At 40.0% G+C, this 17,863-nt stretch overlaps 1 protein-coding gene across 1 annotated transcript in view; it reads right to left on the bottom strand.

Moving 5' to 3' along the window:
* NT5E (5'-nucleotidase ecto) overlaps window positions 1-4,448 on the bottom strand; it is a 133,980-nt gene extending 129,532 nt beyond the window's left edge. Inside the window, exon 1 of the mRNA XM_075202720.1 lies at window positions 4,315-4,448. The gene's annotated coding sequence lies outside the window, so the exon portion shown is untranslated. The remainder of the gene's footprint in view (window positions 1-4,314) is intronic.
* Between the last annotated feature and the right edge of the window lie 13,415 nt (window positions 4,449-17,863).

Genomic DNA, 17,863 nt, shown 5'->3' with positions numbered 1-17,863 from the left:
TGCCCCCCTTTATCATTCTTTGTCATGCTGCTTTTGCCCCTGTTCACATTCTGCCATGCTGCTTTTGCCCCACTTCACACTCTGCCATGCTGCTTTTTCCCATCTTCACACTCTGCCATACTGCTTTTGTCCCCTTCACACTCTACCATGCTGCTCTTGACCCTCTTCACACTCTGCCATGCTGCTTTTGCCCATCTTCACACTATGCCATGCTACTTTTGACCCTCTTCACACTCTGCCATGCTGCTCCCCCCTTCATCACTCTGTGCCATGCAGCTTCCCCCTTCATCACTCTTTGCCATGCAGCTCCCCCTCTTCTTCATCACCCTGTGCCTTTCTCTCTCCAACTCCTCTTCTTCATCACCCTGTGCCTCCCCCCCTCTTCTTCATCACCCTGTGCCTCCCCCCTCTTCCTTATCACCCTGTGCCTCCCCCCCTTTTTCATCACCCTGTGCCTCCCCCTCCCCCCTCTTCTTCATGACCCTGTGCCTTTCTGCTTTCCTCCGTTCTTTTACTAACCTTTGCATTGACTTCCTTCATCTCTTTTCTTTTCTTCTCCTCTCTTCTCTTTTGTCTTCTCTCATCTATCTTCTCTCTTCTCTCTTGGTCCTCTCTGTGCCGCTCCTCACTGAATGTCGGGTGTGACGTGATGTTCAACATTCAGTGCAAAAGGAGAAGGGAAGAAAGACGCCAGCCCCGCGATCATGTGAGTATTTGAGTATTTGTATACTCAAATGATTGTGGCGCGGGTGAACCCAGCCCCCCCCTTCGCAATAATAACTATCCTGGCATGCCTGGGTAATAAGTACCCCCCCTCCCCTCTCGGTGGCCCTCTCTGTGCCCATCAAGAGCTGAGTATAAATTATAGTAGTAATTATGATATTGGTTCAATGCTAATTAGATGCAGCTGATTATTGTTAGTGTCTATATAAGCTGTGTCTTTTTTTATTATTATTAATTAAAATTTTTCTAGATTGGTAATATTGGATACAGCAGAGAGATCTGTTTGCAAGACTGTGAGCATTTCTTAAAGTCATACACACACCAATTAGCTGGCTGAATGTAGGATTTTTAGGCTACTGCATTCACATTATGGAGAAAGACCAAGAGGCAAAGAAATAATTGGCACTGGGCTGAACAATCATAAAAGATTCACACCTGTGTCGCAGCTATGGAATAAAAGACCTTGCTGAAAAATAAACAACAATAATATCCAGCGCTGACACAGGAATTCATAATCTATTCGTGGTACTTCGTGGTATTGTCACTAGCAACTGTTTTTCTCATCATCATCATCATCATCATTTATTTATTTATATATTATTTACGCTCCCAGCTGCCATAATTTTTGGGTGTTTGCTGTTTGAGGTCACACACGATTTCAGCCCACAGTGTCTCTCTACCTATCACACAGGTTCAAGGGCGGATTGGGAACTTAAATTGGCCCTGGAAAAAATCCTGAAAGTGGCCTCATGTAGATTTGCACCAAATAAATGGTAGGCATGGCCAATAGTGGGCGGAGTTAGCACACCAGCCCTAGCCACATAGGGTTTAGGCAAAGTAAATGCAATACGTAATGGTAGGCAGATTCCACCTGTCACAATTGGTGAAGTTAACACACGAGTTGTCAAAGCATTGCACTAGTAGGTGGAACAAACACAAGCAGGCAGAGTCAGCACACCAGTGGGTGGAGTACACATCGGTTATGTGAGACAAACAGCTGAATCCAGCAGCAGGGAATTCCCAGAGTTAGCAGTAATTTAATAGTAGACTCTCTAACGGTATAAATAAAAAAACAAAAAAACACACCTCTGCCTAGCTGTATGCAAAACATTAGGGTGACCTAACCATGGTGGTGTGTGCCCATACCCCCAAGAAACGGTTTTACCCTCCCAATGCCCTCTATTTAGTCCAATAACTTCTGTACCTCTTCTTGGGGTTAGGGGTGGGATTTAAGAGAAAAAAACACATACTTTTAAATAAACTGTTATTACTTGTAAACACACTAGCATGAACAATTTAAAAAAAATGTGGGTTTCTTTTTCGAATTAAACGAACATACTCCCATGGAGCCATAGAAAATGTATTGCAAGGTTTATACTGCTTTACATGGTAATTTGGCCAGTATTAGTTATACATGTACTTTACAAAGAGCATCCTGTCATACAATGCAAAGAGCATCCTAGTGACTGTCATACAATGCAAAGAGCATACTAATGACCGCTATACAATGCAGAAAGCATCCTAGTGACCGCCATACAATACAAGAAAGCATCCTAGTGACCATCATAAAATACAAAGAGCATCCTAGTGACCATCATACAATACAGAGAGCATCGTAATGACCGCCATACAATACAAAGAGCATCCTAGTGGCTGCCATACAATACAGAAAGCATCCTAGTGAACGCCATACAATACAGAAAGCATCCTAGTGACCATCATACAATACAGAAAGCATCCTATTGACTGATATACAGAGAACATCGTAGTGACCGCCATATAATACACAGAGTTTTTTAGTGGCTGCCATACAATACAGATAGCATCCTAATACTTACAATGCATATAATACAAAGAGCAGTCTTGTGACTGCCATACAAATTAAGCTGTTGTCCTATTTGCCTTAATGCCCTCCTAGGTAAAAGCAAAAAGTATTTTTTGTAACAGAATATTATATTTACCTCAATTTACAGACAATGTACCTCCATGCTTTCCTTCCCCCACTTTTACAGGATTTCCTCTATAACTTGCTAGCATGTGTTTTTTTGTATTTAAAATATGGCCTAATTGCCTGTAGAGAGTACATAAAGTAAGATAGGAACATGCCCTATAGCATTTAACACAATAAACAAGTTACTTCTCACAACACAGTGCACAAAAATATATATATTTCTATATAGGTGCACAGCCAGTGGTTGAGGAGTCTGTGGATTAAATAGTAAGAAGAGTATCCAGCCATATGGCCCAAATTGGTCAGTCATTATTGGGGTACTTGCAAGATAACCCAAAAGATGTTAAACAGATTTAAATTTTTGAAAATAATTGTATTAGTGAGCAGGGCCCAAACATATGTACATAAGTGCCTTTGTTCACCCCCACAAAACAATTGGAAGACACAACGTGACAACAGGTGTTTAAGAGATAACTTGTGTGAAATACCTTGCTCAAAAGTATAGATTGTTCTGTGGAGTAGCCATTATCAAATGTTTCTATTCCCCGCCTACATCAGCATGCCTCCGCAGCCCCCAACCCACTCAGCAATAGTGAGCACCGATTCACTGCCTATTGCTCTCCAATGGCAGGACCGCCCCTAGCAACTAAGGAAGTCTAGGGCAGATCTCAAATAGGAAAATAAGATGCGACTCCTATTATCTCCTCCAGCCCCCCTTGCTCATTGCCCCTACTGTCAGCCCCCCCCCCGCGCTCATCACTCTGAATATCAGCCTCCCCTGTGCAGTCATCGCCCTTACTGTCAGCCTTTCTTGCTCGCTCATCACCCCCACTGTCAGCCCCCCACTCCACGCTCCTCACCCCGAACGTCAGCTTCCCCTGTGCATTCATCGTCCCTACTGTCAGCCTCCCCTTTGCGCTCATCGCTCCCACTGTCACCTCATCCCCCCTGCGAGCATCACTCTGTCTGCTAACCATCCCCCCTCAAACTCATTCTCCCACTGTCAGTTAACCTCCCCTGCATGCTCCGACTGTCATCCGCCCTTTGCGCCAGTTGTAAAAAAAAAAGTAGCGAAAAAAAATCCAGGGGACACATGAGACGGCCTCGCTAGGGCACCGGCCTACCGGTAAACTTCCCGGTAAGGCTTATGCCCAATCCGTCCCTGCACAGGTTATAGACCTACGTTATCGCCCCCAAACACAGCGCTCTCACACCCCCCAGACACTTCAGGTTTGACACCACCTATTGAATACGGGCAATAGGACCCCAATGTACTGTCCCACACTGGCACACAGGCTACTAGCTATCCCCAGACTAGCAAGACTCACACCAGCACACACAGGGTTAACTCTTCACACCTCCAGAATGTTACACAAATGTAAATGCAAGCACACACTAAGCTTGTTAATCAAATGTATCAACAAATCACACACTGGCATTTCAAGGGTTAACTTGATCAAGCTATTTCTTCTTCACAGGCTAATGGATTCGTTAGAGTATCAAGGACGTAACATATTAAATTAAAGATTTAATATACAAAAGTACAGGGCATACAGAAAAAAATAAATAACAATTAATAGATTGACAGACCAAGCAAAACAGTTTAAAATAAAAGGGGTTACATTCAGAATAGCACTTACTTGAGTTGCATAATCTGTGCCATAGGGAATTGGCTAGAAGGATGAACAGCTTATCAATGTGGCTTGATTTCCCCAAAAAGTCTGACTTTTCTCCACTATTTATACACATTATAGTCCTGTGTCAGCGCTGGATATTATAGTTGTTTATTTTGTCTCTACTGCATTCACGTGGTAACTATTTTTGCATCTATGTTTCCATTTCAACCTTTACAGCTTGGACATTGCACAGACACAGATCTGTTTACAAGACCGTGGTTAGCCTGTGAGTATTTAATAAAGTCATACACACCAATTGGGTGGCTGAATGTGTTTTTTTTTTGTCTTCTTTAGGCTGGACACAAGGCAAGCACTCAGTATATAATATAAAATAAACCATATATCTATCTATCTATCTATCTATCTATCTATCTATCTATATATATATATATATATATTCTATAATATAAATGTCTAGTGGCGTGTGTTAGTCTGTGTGTGTGTGTGTGTGTGGAAAATATAAAACCAAGCTGCAGCACCACCTGCTGGGCGGAGTTATACACTGACCTACTAAATTCTTAGTGTGTGTGGAAAAAAAAAATTCAGAAAGGGCTGAAATTTGGTATACTAAGATGTTTTTAATTTGTTGATTTAATTTGTTAATTGTTAAAAGTGTTTATAAAGATTTAAAATATATATATATATTTCTTGAAGGAGAAGTGACAGTTGGGAGTGGTTGGTGGTTGCCGGGGGTGACAGTGGGGAGTGGTTGGTGGTTAAGGCCTGGGCTATGGCCCAAATGCATGACAAGAACCTTTTTTAACACCTTAAGTAGCTTGATTTGACTAGAATGCATGAGTATCATGCACGGGTTAACTTGTGTATATATATATATATATATATATATATATATATATATATATATATATATATATATGTGTGTGTGTGTATATATATATATATATATATATATATATATATATTTAACATACAACAGATATATAAACAGCGCTAATAACCACAACGTAACCACCAATATAAATGACTTACCAAAAAAGACACAATCAGTCCCAATAAAAACACATAGCTCGTTTAAGAGCGGCAGCCTTGAATCACTTGGGTCCAGATGGTTAGTCAGGAGGGATGTAGTAATTGCGGATAGATAAACAAGTATGGCGCTCCAATGTGTAGTATTGATAGTAATATGGGAAGATGTAATAAAATGCGTACCATATAGATGAAGTCAATGATCGTGTGGTAGAATCGGAGTTCCTCTTCTGAGGTAATATCTCCCCCTCTCCAACAATAGCGATAATGTGGGTCAAAAAATAGAAAAACTCATATAGTGTAATAAAGTTTATGTAATATATCACCACATGTGATAAACCTCCACCAGGATCAATTGTTAGCCCGGCACCAAATGGGTTAATCTTAAGAGTACACCTCCAAACACAAACAGCTTATACTACGTACCAGATGATGTAGAGCGAACTCTGAGATGGCAATTCCTCAGTCACAGGTCATCCAGGGTGGAAATGGATGAAAATAGACAAAGGATGCAATGTAAAAGTATGAAAATGACAATTTATTAAAACGAGTAGTAATAACTCACATATAGTAGTAATAACGATGCCAATAGCGACCACAGCTCAACGCGTTTCGTCCCAACACAGTGGGACTTCCTCAGGAGCAAAAAAACACATGTTGAACATTCAAAAAAACCGGCCTTATAACCGGACAGTCGTGCCATTTTGGCGCATGCGCAGAACCGCCATATACTGCGCATGCGCGAAAATAAAACTTTATCGATAAATACAAATTTGAGATTGAAGGACAATTATAACCCCTCCGTTAGATACAACAAAATAATTACAGCACACGTATAATGACAGGTACAGCTATGCGCACTAATAAAAGAACAAACATCCTCACATATATATTTAGATATACAAAAACGAATATTGTCATGATGATAAAAATAACCATCATATCGATATGTGGTCTGATTGAATTGCTTAAAATTAACAATTTGATTACACGCTATAGCCTCCATCTGAAATACATCAAATATACAACAATATATATATATATATATCAAAAGGGAAAAAGACAACAGCGCTTAGTGCAATTAAAGAGCTTAAGTGAACCAAAGTGTGCTCAAGAATATGTAATAATCACGTACAGTAGGCTGCTTTGCTTCAGTAACATCCAATTGCAGATGTAAGGCCTAAATGTACATAAAAAAGTAAGTAAGCCAGTAAGCCTTCTCCTGGGACATCTGAGGGATTCATTAAACAGATAAGCTTTCTGTACTTCTATTTCCATTATTAACTGTATGGAATTGGAGGCGTGATCCATTCAGGGAGGAGATTTGGATATCACTGGGATTTCTCCACCAAATAAGCCATTATATTATATTCATCTGGTACGAGGCTAATTTGGACATTTATTATACTATTTATGCTTTGATGATATCACACCATGTTTGGCACTTTTTTTTCTTTTTATATATTTATATATATATATATGTGTGTGTATATATATATATATATATATATATATATATTGAACCACAAATCAGAAGCGCCAGAACATAGTGTGAAACCATTGATAGCAAATGTGCTATTAATGAGTGATGAATGTAGAGTCGCATACCAAATAGTAATGTGTATATATCTTATCTGATAGCAAGCGTGAGCATTACTATATTCATCAAAATCAATCCATATGAAAATCATAAACTGTAATTCAAATAAAATGGAATTCCATAGTGTAATACGATCAGGCACAGGATTAACTCATATAATATAAAAATATTATATAAAAACTAAGCAAAATTTTGCCCGTACATCAAGTATAAAACTTAAATGCTTATCTGGAAACAAAGTCCCAACCATGCAGTCCCCCAGTGAGGCTATCTGACCAAAATAGTCATCTCCACATTCGATCGGAGGACACGTTTTGTCCAAAGACTTTTTCAAAATGATTAACAGCAATAATGAGATATCCCGGGTTTAAAAGACTTCCAAGAGACGGTATGAATGTGAAATAAGAGAGAGAAAGAAAAGGAAATATAAGCAGGATAAAAAAGATTATGATAATAATCAAGTTTTTCATTGGAACAGGAAGCTTGAGAATGTTAATAATAGAAACATACAGAGAAGTCCTTGGGTCAATAGCAATAATAATCGGAAACATTAGTGGACCCATGTGTGAAGATACCGGGTTTTCTGGCCCAGTTCTACCCATTTCACTCTGGCTGGCCACCCTCGGGTGCCTTCCTAGGCCAGGTAAGCCTACCAAGTACCTTCTAAGGGTCTTATTAGTCACTCAGGCAAATGCAGTTAGAACAGCACTACAGTACATTTATTGTAATAAAAACAACACTAGAATATTATGTACACACAGTAAATAAATACCAGGCAGGTTTACCACATCATCTGTCCCTTATTCTACTAGCTTAAGGAGTTACAGTCACCTGGCTGTCCAGACTTGAGGACCCATGGATCTGCCGATGTATTTCACTGGTAGAGTCACCAGCCACCCTGCATCTTTCAGCCATTAATTTCCAGAATGGACATCTTCTTACCCCCTGGAGTGGCTCCTTATATCTAGGGTCAAATATCCACAGTGGTTTTCACTCCCTGGGCAAACTCTTGGGCCTCTCGTTGTTAAACATTGGTGAGTCCTGGACTAGGGGGTTGGAGAGGGGAGTGGAGATGAGCTATACTTCCACAGAAACTCCCCTGCCAGATTGTAGACCAAACATCTAGAGTAATCCTGTGAGAACAATGGATACTAATTAGCCTTCCTCCTCACCAGTATCTTGCAACCTGATCCCTACCCATAACCCCCCTGGCTTCACTTTAAGGACAATGAATAACAACCTCACTGTCACATCAACGATAATAAATATACAATAAACAATATACATATTTACAATGAGCTACAATGTCCCCTTATCCACATGCAATTAGACACTGTAGTTGCACTCTGTTGAGCTGGGGAACAAAAGCAAGGGCTATAAAAAGTACACGCTATAATCCACATTTTGTGAGAAATGAGGGACAGGCTGGTTAGGATGATACTAATACCTCGTTTCCCACACCATGTTCTAACTGGGAAGAATGGTTTGGGGACAAATAAGAATTTGTACTCACCACAATGTCTAAAATTAAGTAACAGGTTTACTCTCCTACACAGAGATAAATTTTGGAGTGTGGAGGAGGATTTTTTATAGAGATGCTCACTGACCCCCGTGTTTTGGTTTTGTTTTTGGTTTTGGATCTGGATTACCGTTGTGTTTTGGTTTTGGTTTTGCAAAACCGCCATTGCGTGTTTTGATTTTGGTTTTGGTTTTGGTTGGTTTTGTTTTGCTATTTTGTTGGAAAATCAATGTTTTTGGGCATAAAATAACCAAATTGCTCCACCTGTTTCTTGGATAAGTAATGTAATTGTAAAGCTAATAAATTATCAAAAAAACAGTTTAATTCCTGGTAGGTAGGCCTTCATTAATTCTACACACAAAACAGATTGTCTTCCTCTGCATCTATGCATATTGGCAATGCAGCCATCATCTTTGGGTGTTTATTACACCCTACACTTATAGTTAAATATGTAAAGAAATGGACAAAGGCAGTTTGGTTTCTGTCTCTATAGCCCCCCCACTCCACTTGTAGTTGAATAGAAAAAAAGCAGCCTGGATAGACTGCACAATATAAAAAATAAATGGACCAAGGTAGTTTGGTGGCTGTCTGTGACTCCCCCACCCTCCACTTGTAGTTGAATAGAAAAAAAGCAGCCTGGATAGACTGAACAATATAAAAAATAAATGGACCAAAGTAGTTTGGTATCTATCTGCATCAGATCCCCTCTCCACTAGAAGTAAAATAGGAAAAAAGCAGCTTGGATAGACTGAACAATATTAAAAATAAATGGACCAAGGTAGTTTGGTGGCTGTCTGTGACCCCCCCCGCCCTCCACTTGTAGTTGAATAGAAAAAAAGCAGCCTGGATAGACTGAACAATATTAAAAATAAATGGTCCAAGGTAGTTTGGTAACTGTCTGCATCAGATCCCCTCTCCACTAGGAGTAAAATAGAAAAAAGCAGCCTGGATAGACTGAACAATATAAAAAATAAATGGACCAAGGTAATTTGGTATCTGTCTGCATCATAATCATCAACATTATCATTAGCGCCCTCGTCGCCTACACAAATCTCCCCCTCATCCTCTTCTAATTCAAAAGTGGCATCCTCAATTTGTGTATCACCGGCTACACTCGGGCTGTTCAGGCACACATCAGCAGAACTACTGAAAGGGCCCTTCTTTATGGGTACATTATCAGAATGCTCACGATTAGACATACCACTGTTGGATGGACTCTCCACAGGGATTGGCCTTACTGTTTTCTTGCAGCTCAGCTTTCACACAGAACAGTAGTTGTGCACCTCTTTTGGAATTCAAATTACTTGGTCTTGCAAATTCTATAGACAAGCCTGCTTGTCTTCCTCTTCATCAATGACTCTTAGCAATTGAGCACTCGTCTTTGGGTGTATATTACACCCACACCTTATAAATGCAAATTAGAAAAAATACAGTTTAATCCCTGATAGGCCCTCCACCATCCTTTGCATGTTAATAGTAGGATTGGTTGGAGTTATTGTGTGGTCTGCCACCTGCGTCATCCCTGCTTGTGTTTGGAAAGTGCAAATTGGTGCCAGAACCTCACCTGCCACTGGTGCCACACTGCTGCAGGACTTACACAATCAACCGCATCCTCATCAGTGCCCTCGTCGGATACCCTATAGATTGTAAGCTTTCGAGCAGGGTTCTCTTACCTCTCTGTCTATATGTATTACCCAGTATTGTCTTATTAATGTTTGTTCCCAATTGTAAAGCGCTACGGAATTTGCTGGCGCTATATAAATAAATGATGATGATACCCAAATCTCCCCCTCATCCTCTTCTAATTCCAAAGTGGCATCCTCACTTGGTGTTTCACCGGCTACACTCGGGCTGTTCAGGCACATATCAGCAGAAATACAGCAGCAGAATTGCCCTTCTTTATGGGTACACTGTCACTATCAGAATGGTCACGATTAGACATACCACTGGTGGATGGACTCTCCACAGGGATTGGTGTCATTTCTGATTCAGAGCATACATTATACTCTAAAGCATTTCTGTGTTACTGCATCTCGGCTTTCTCGCGTAACAATAGTTGTGCACCACTTTTAGGCTGCAAATTACTTGGTCTTGCTTGCTCACGAGTGACCTTACAAGAAGAAGGCTCAGTAATATTTCTAGATCTGGCAGTAATAGAGAAAGGTGAAGGCCTCATTCTTTCTTTGCCACTGCGTGTGTACAATGGCATATTGGCAATTTTTTTTTATCGGCATTTAACTTTTCCTCAGCTACACTTCTTTTGCACTTCTACACAGTAAATTTTTTATGGGTGTGTGTTTTTTTCCTTGATTTAAAAAGACTATGTACTTTTACATCGGCTTTCCCAGATGACGTACTGGGAACACTACCATCAGGACTGGTGACAGAACCTGGTTGCTGAGTCTGCTCATATGTGGACTGCTTTGAATCCATTTTAATGAGCCCAAAGTACTTGTAGTGCAAAATATTGTGTTATATAGATATTGCTGACAAAGATGACTTTTTTTGACAGCCAGAAAAGTAGTTATAAAACACTGCGGAGTATTGCACACCCCAAATCAATTGTAGTGCAAAATAATGTATTACATAGATATTGCTGACAAAGATGACTTTTTTGACAGCCAGAAAAGTAGTTATAAAACACTGCGGAGTATTGCACACCCCAAATCAATTGCAGTGCAAAGTAATGAATTACATAGATATTGCTGACAAAGATTTTTTTTGTGACAGCCAGAACAATTTAGTGTAAAACACTGCAGAATATGAGACACCCCAAAAGCACTTGGAGTGCCCACAAAAGAAAAAAAACCTCCTCTATCCTCCTCTATTACTGCTCTAATAATTGCAAATGCTATTAATATTGTAATTGTAGAGATTAGGATAGAAACAGTTGTGTGTACACTATTTGCTCTGTCCCTGCGCTAATATAGCCTGTGACCTAACCCTGCTCTCTCCCTCTGTCAAATGGCGATGGATTGCTTTGGAGGCTGGTATTTATGCTTTTCAAATCTCGCGAGAACCGTGCTCCAAAATACGAATACGTCACGATGACGTTTTGCCTTGATTTCGATTCCGAATGGGCGGGAGAGGCTCGGTACTCGGATAGGCTAAATTCGTTTGGATTCGGATCTCAGGGAACCGAGTCCGCCCATCTCTAATTTTTTATCCCCCACTCCTACCCCAAATGAAGAGAAAATTTTCAAAAAATTTGCACTGAGGGAAAATATTAAAGTAGCCTCCCCTTTAAAAAGATGTTATGCAGATGGAGAGGCAAACGAGTCGGAGTCAAGAGAAAGAAAGCAGTGTAATTTGCAGTAGAGGATCTGAATTTGGAACAGTTGGGTATTTTCAATTTATCAGATTACCAATTAGTGTAAGATGAAATTAAACTTTTGAAAAGAGGATTGTCCTTTGCCCCTAATTATATTATCAATGATTTTCAGCTTTTTGTAGATTTGAATAAATTTATTAGACGGCTTATTCTCAAATGTCATTTTAAGAAAAAGGAGTCAACCAATAGAGATTAAGGTGAATTAGTGACCTCTCCATCCTCTAAATCAGGTCTGAAGCTACCTTCTAAATTTTACATCATTGAATCGAAGGGGGGAAATATCAAGGTTTTCTAGCAAATGGTGAATAAAGATCTATGTAGTGAGAATGATAATGTTGTTAGATGTAAGAAAAATTTATCTTTGAATGAGAAGAAGGCTCTTGATAATCTTATGTCTAATGATGAAATTGTTTTGAAACAAGCTGATTGTTACGATTTTGATGCCTTAGTCAGTATTAGCACAGGCTTACCTAGGGCGCGGAGTCTAACGGCCTTCCGGTCTTCACCAAGAACCACCGCAAGGTAGTGTGGGCTTAGCTGCCGAAGAACCGCAGGTCGCGGCCCCCAGATTAGCCTACTGACGTAAGGGAGAAAGTTCTAAGTGATGGCAGGCAGACAAGAAAATAGACAATGCGGTGCAAGTACAGGCACTAACCGTTAATTCCAGGCGTAGTAGGTCTGGAACAGTAACCGGTAGATGCACGGAGGCAATGGGTGCGTGGCAGGATCCAGAGAATAGTTGGTAACACAGCCGGGTCGGTACACAGAAGGTATCAGGTATACGGTGCCAGAGGGAGATCCAGAGAATAGTTGGTAACACAGCCGGGTCGGTACACAGAAGGTATCAGGTATACGGTGCCAGAGGGAGATCCAGAGAATAGTTGGTAACACAGCCGAGTCGGTACACAGAAGGTATCAGGTATGCGGTGCCAGAGGGAGATCCAGAGAATAGTCAGGTCACAGCCAGGTAGGTACACAGGAGTAGGAGGAATAGAGGGGTTAACAGGGAGCAGGTTCACAGGAGTCAGGACACAGGAACGGTAGCCAGGAACAGGAAACACATTGCTCTGACACAGGCAGCGTGTCAGAGCAGGGAAGATATAGGAGTTTGAATTCCCCGCCCAGGAGTCACATGATCAGCAGCAGAGAGAAACCGGAAGTGCGGCAGCGCTAACAGAAGAAGCGCTGAAGAGATGGACACCGCTGTCAGCTCCCGCTGACAGCGCAGCGGAACGGGAACAAGGTAAGTTCCTAACACTGATAAAGGAGGGGGGGGCATCATTTTAAATAAATGTGATTATATCGAAGAAGCTAATAGACTTCTTGGTGATAAAGAATCTTATAGATTATTGAGAGGGATCCCACTGCTGTATTTATAGACTAATTGAGGTCTTTATTGGTAACGGTTTTGAAGAATGGGAATATAGATCAAAATGAATTTCATTTTTTATTGCAAGAACACCCTATTATTCCTATTTTCATTTTCTTCCCAAAATTTATAAAACTTTAATTAATCCCCCAGGAAGGCCAATTATTGCTGGTATTGATTCACTTACGGCCTCAGTTTCTCAGTATGTAGATATGTTCCTTAAAAAAAATGTCACAGAACTAGTTGCCTATCTAAAAGATTACAATTATTAGGATCCTTCACATGGAAAGATAGTTATAGATAGGTCAATATCTGTAATGTCCCACAGATAGTACCTGTCTCGTTACCTGCAGTCCATTCATCTGGAAACTGCCATGTCCCAGCATCAGACATTCTCCAGTTCATTCATTTAGCTATATTCAGATCTGTACAGGTGCAAACCTATTGCACTTCAGGACCAAATCCCTCTTTTTCATTGGCTAAGCATTTCTGGAGCACTATTTAAACCTCCTGGATTCACCTGTCTGATGCCTGTTCTTCAAGCTCACTTCCTGCAGCATGTGGTTCTGGTTCCTGTTCTCCTTGTGGTTTGCCTGTGTTCCAGTCTGCTCTCAGTTAGTGGTCTGTGTTAAACCATCGCTGTTCCAGTACCTCTCTTACCATCTCCAGTGTACTTCATCGTGACAGCTCCGGTTCTCTCATCGCTACCACTCAGAGCCGCTATTACACCTGTGACTCCTCAGCTGCTATCACGACTTACCTCCGCTACTCCAGCCTGCTCTCAGTCCCTGGTCGTGTTGAACCTTCGCTGCTCCAGTACCTGACTTACCATCTCCAGTGTACTTCATTGTGACAGCTCCGGTTCTCTCATCGCTACCACTCAGAGCCGCTACTACATCTGTGACTCATCAGCTGTTACCACGGGTTACCTCCGCTACTCCAGTCTGCTCTCAGTCTCTGGCCGTGTTGAACTATTGCTGCTCCAGTACCTCTATTACCATCTCTAGTGTACTCTATTGTGACAGCTCCAGTTCTCTCATTACTACCGTTCAGAGCTGCTATTTCATCTGGGACTCATCAGCTGTTACTTTGAGTTACCTCCACCACTTCAGTCAGCCTTAAGCCTCTGGCTCTGTTGAACTATTGCTGCTCCAGTACTTCCATTACCATCTCCAGAGTACTTCATAGTGACAGCCGCTGTCCTCTCGTTGTATACCACAGAGCACCTATTCTCCTAGTGACTCATTGGCTGCTGACCATCAGCCTATATTATTGTTGTGCCTATATTTATACCACTCATCTGTGGACTCCATCGTCTCCATCCACTTCACCTGGCTCCCCCACATTGTTCTGCTGTACACTCACTGACGGGACCGTGACCTGCAGACTTGGTGCAGCTAACACCATACCTCCTTGCGGGGGTTCCTGGTGAAAACCACCTGTCTGTAAGACTTCGCGCCTGTGGGTGAGCTTAGCCATGTTCAGCGGAGCCTAGGGATCAATTTCCTGTAAGCCAACCGTGACAATATCGATGCAAAAGCACTTTACACTACAATTAAACATAAAGGAATTGAGGCAGTTAAATATTTTTTGGAACTCGATCCTATGATTACCAATGGTCAAAAAGATTTGATATGTGACTTGGTCCAATTTATTCTCTTTCACAACTATTTTAAGTTTCTGGATATGTTTTATATTCAAATTTGTGGCACAGCTATGGGCACTATTTTTGCCCCTAGCTTTGCCAATATGTACATGGGAATATGGGAATTGGATTTCATATTTAATAATAACCCTTATTCTAAAAGTATTATTTTTTTATTGTCGTTATATCGATAATGTTATTCTGATCTGGAATGGTCCTGTCCCGAGTCTTAATGATTTTCTTCACTATATTGATAAGAGTGAATAAAATTTTAGCCTCACTCATAAAACAGATAAGATTACAATTGATTTCCTTATTCTAATCCTAGAGATTAAAAATAATATCATTGAGTCCAAGACTTTCATTAAGCAATTAGATAGTAATAGCTATTTGCACTATGAGTGTTGCCATCTGAAAAAATGGAAAAACAACATTCTATATTCTCAATTTAACCAAATCATAAGGAATTGTTGGAATCCTAAGACTTGTGATGAGCAACTCCAGATTTTTGTTGAGAGGTTTAAGGAGAGATATTATCCCGAAGACGTCATTAATCAGGCCTTGAAGAAAACAAAGGAGCGAGATAGGGTTAATATGTTAACTTATAAAACCAGGCCGATTAGAGAAAATACAATCCTGTTTATTACTGAATACAATGTAGATGAAAGAAAGATTAAGGATGTACCTGATAAACATTGGGGCTGATCCCATTCTTAGTACCATGGTGCCTGCCAAACCTGATATTATTTTTAAGAGAACAAGAAATCTCAAAACTATGCATTTAGTTAGCACCTAGTATGTTGAAAGTAGGTAACAAAAATTATACTTTTTTGTCCAGATCAAGCAAAGGTTTCTTTCGTTGTTCAAGTTGCAATGTATGCAAATTTGTGGATTCCAATAATAGAGCTTTTTCTAATTCTTCCAATACTGAGGAATTTAAGATTAATGACCTAATGAATTCTCAGACCTCTTCTGTCATCTATATGCTAAGAGGGCATTAAAATTGCGCATACAGGAGTACGTTAGGAATATTACGAATTTATCAGATGCGCACTCGGTTTCAAAACACTTCTCCTCATGTCACAAGGGTGATGTTTCATGTTTAAAGGTTAAGGCGATTGAGCACGTCACTGTGAGATTGAGAGGTGGCTATCTTGGAAATAAACTAGCCCGCAGATAAATGTACTAGATTTATAAATTAAGCACTTTGGCACCTTTAGGTCTTAATGAGGCCTTTGAGATAGCACCCTTTATATAGTTATTGACTTATATATTTTTTCTTCTTTCCTATGATTTCAGTGACCATTCTTTTGTACTGTTATTTTTCGTTTACTTTAGCACTTATATTTTCTATTCTGTTATATGGTTATGTAGATTTGTTGTATTAAATATGTATTATATTTGTATTGTTTTATAGAGTCCGATTTATATGGTCTCTAAAAATATGGCGCATGTGGGATTCGATACTATTGCATTCATTGATATTGTGTGTATTTAAGATCATATTTTTATATTTTGCCATTATAAGTCATAGATGTGTTTTATATGTTACAGATGTATTGGTTTTTGTATACCCATAGAAAAATGGGGCCTGCTGCGCCTGATGTATGTGGCCTTCGGTAAAATGGCGTATTTTGACGTCCCCTAATATATGATGTAGTCCTGCTGATTATATATATTTTAATCTGCTTTGCATGCTCTTCTTTTTTTTGATTATACTGTGATTTTATTGTCTATATACTATTCGTTCATCCGATATGATCTTATGTATATATGGGCAGAAATGATGTCACAGCCTCTGAGTGGAGCTGCATGGGACCCTGGCGGAAGTATGATCTCGCCGCTTAATCACATGTGCATTCGCCGTTTATGGATTGACATTCACCCACTATTTGGTATGTGGCTCTACATTCGTCACTCATATATATTTGTTATTAATGGTTCCGCACTATGTTCTAGCGCTTCTGTTTTGTGTTTCCATTCTTAGGTTGTGCATCTGCAAATAGATGTCATTAGACGTGAAGCTGCCTACCGTTTGTGTGGTATATTTTCTCTTATAACACGTTTTATTTCACTAAGCACTTTTTGGTCTATTCACTTTTGTTTCGGATATATATATATTTATATATAATTAGATAATCTTAGACCAAGACAAGGCTGGAATATGTCTATAAACAAAAAAAAGGATTATAAAACCCTCTTGCCAACAATAACTGTTACCTCATTATTTCATTTGATAATATATGTGTGTAGCACGTCATTTCCCATAGGTCAGCTGGATGTCTATGTAAAGTGTATGGTGACCTGTGGTGTTTCCTTTACTTCTATTTTCGTTTAGCGCAATGCCTCCACCTTGGTCTGAGTGCAGTAGGCTCTTCATTGGGTAGTGTTCTTGACAAGCAACACCAGAGGGAGACCAAGGAACTCTCCGCCCCCTACTAACAAAATCATAAGCACACACAGAAAGAAAGTATATAAAAAAACAAGTGCCAACGCTGGTATGTAAAAATGTATCAAATTTTATTAAAACATGTACACAGACAAATATAATATAGTTGTAAATAATTACGTAGGACGAGCTGAGTTAAAAAAGCATTAAGTGTAATCTATATGCTTTAAATCTAATTGTTTGGACACATAGAGAGCATATAATTCATCAGTGGTTCCAATGTGCACAATCGCCAGAGATAGGATAATATAAACGCAATCCAGAGATAATTCAGATAGTATTCCTCTTATTAGGGTTGAAAATCTCCTCAGTAGAACAAATTGCAAGTGTACGCAGTCATTAGTGGCAAAGAACATCTATTAACTGAAGCTCTTCTGCTCCTAGCACATTGAGTGCAAAACTAGTTCTCATAATCCACATAAGCAGAGTCCTGTACCTTGCTGGAATCAGAATTCACTTGTAAGCTCTCATATATGAAAATAGTCCTCCTATATCGTGATGTACTATAAAACCACGGCCATGGGATAGAGTCCTCTGTAAATCTGATCACTGCAGTGACTTGTAATAAAAGTGTGCATGCACGGAGGATAAAAACAGCAAATGTGTCCAACAG

This window comes from Mixophyes fleayi, chromosome 3 (assembly GCF_038048845.1).
Source record: "Mixophyes fleayi isolate aMixFle1 chromosome 3, aMixFle1.hap1, whole genome shotgun sequence".
NCBI lineage: Eukaryota > Metazoa > Chordata > Amphibia > Anura > Limnodynastidae > Mixophyes > Mixophyes fleayi.
The sequence above is the reverse complement of the archived record's forward strand: the minus strand, read 5'-3'. Positions and strand labels throughout refer to the sequence as shown.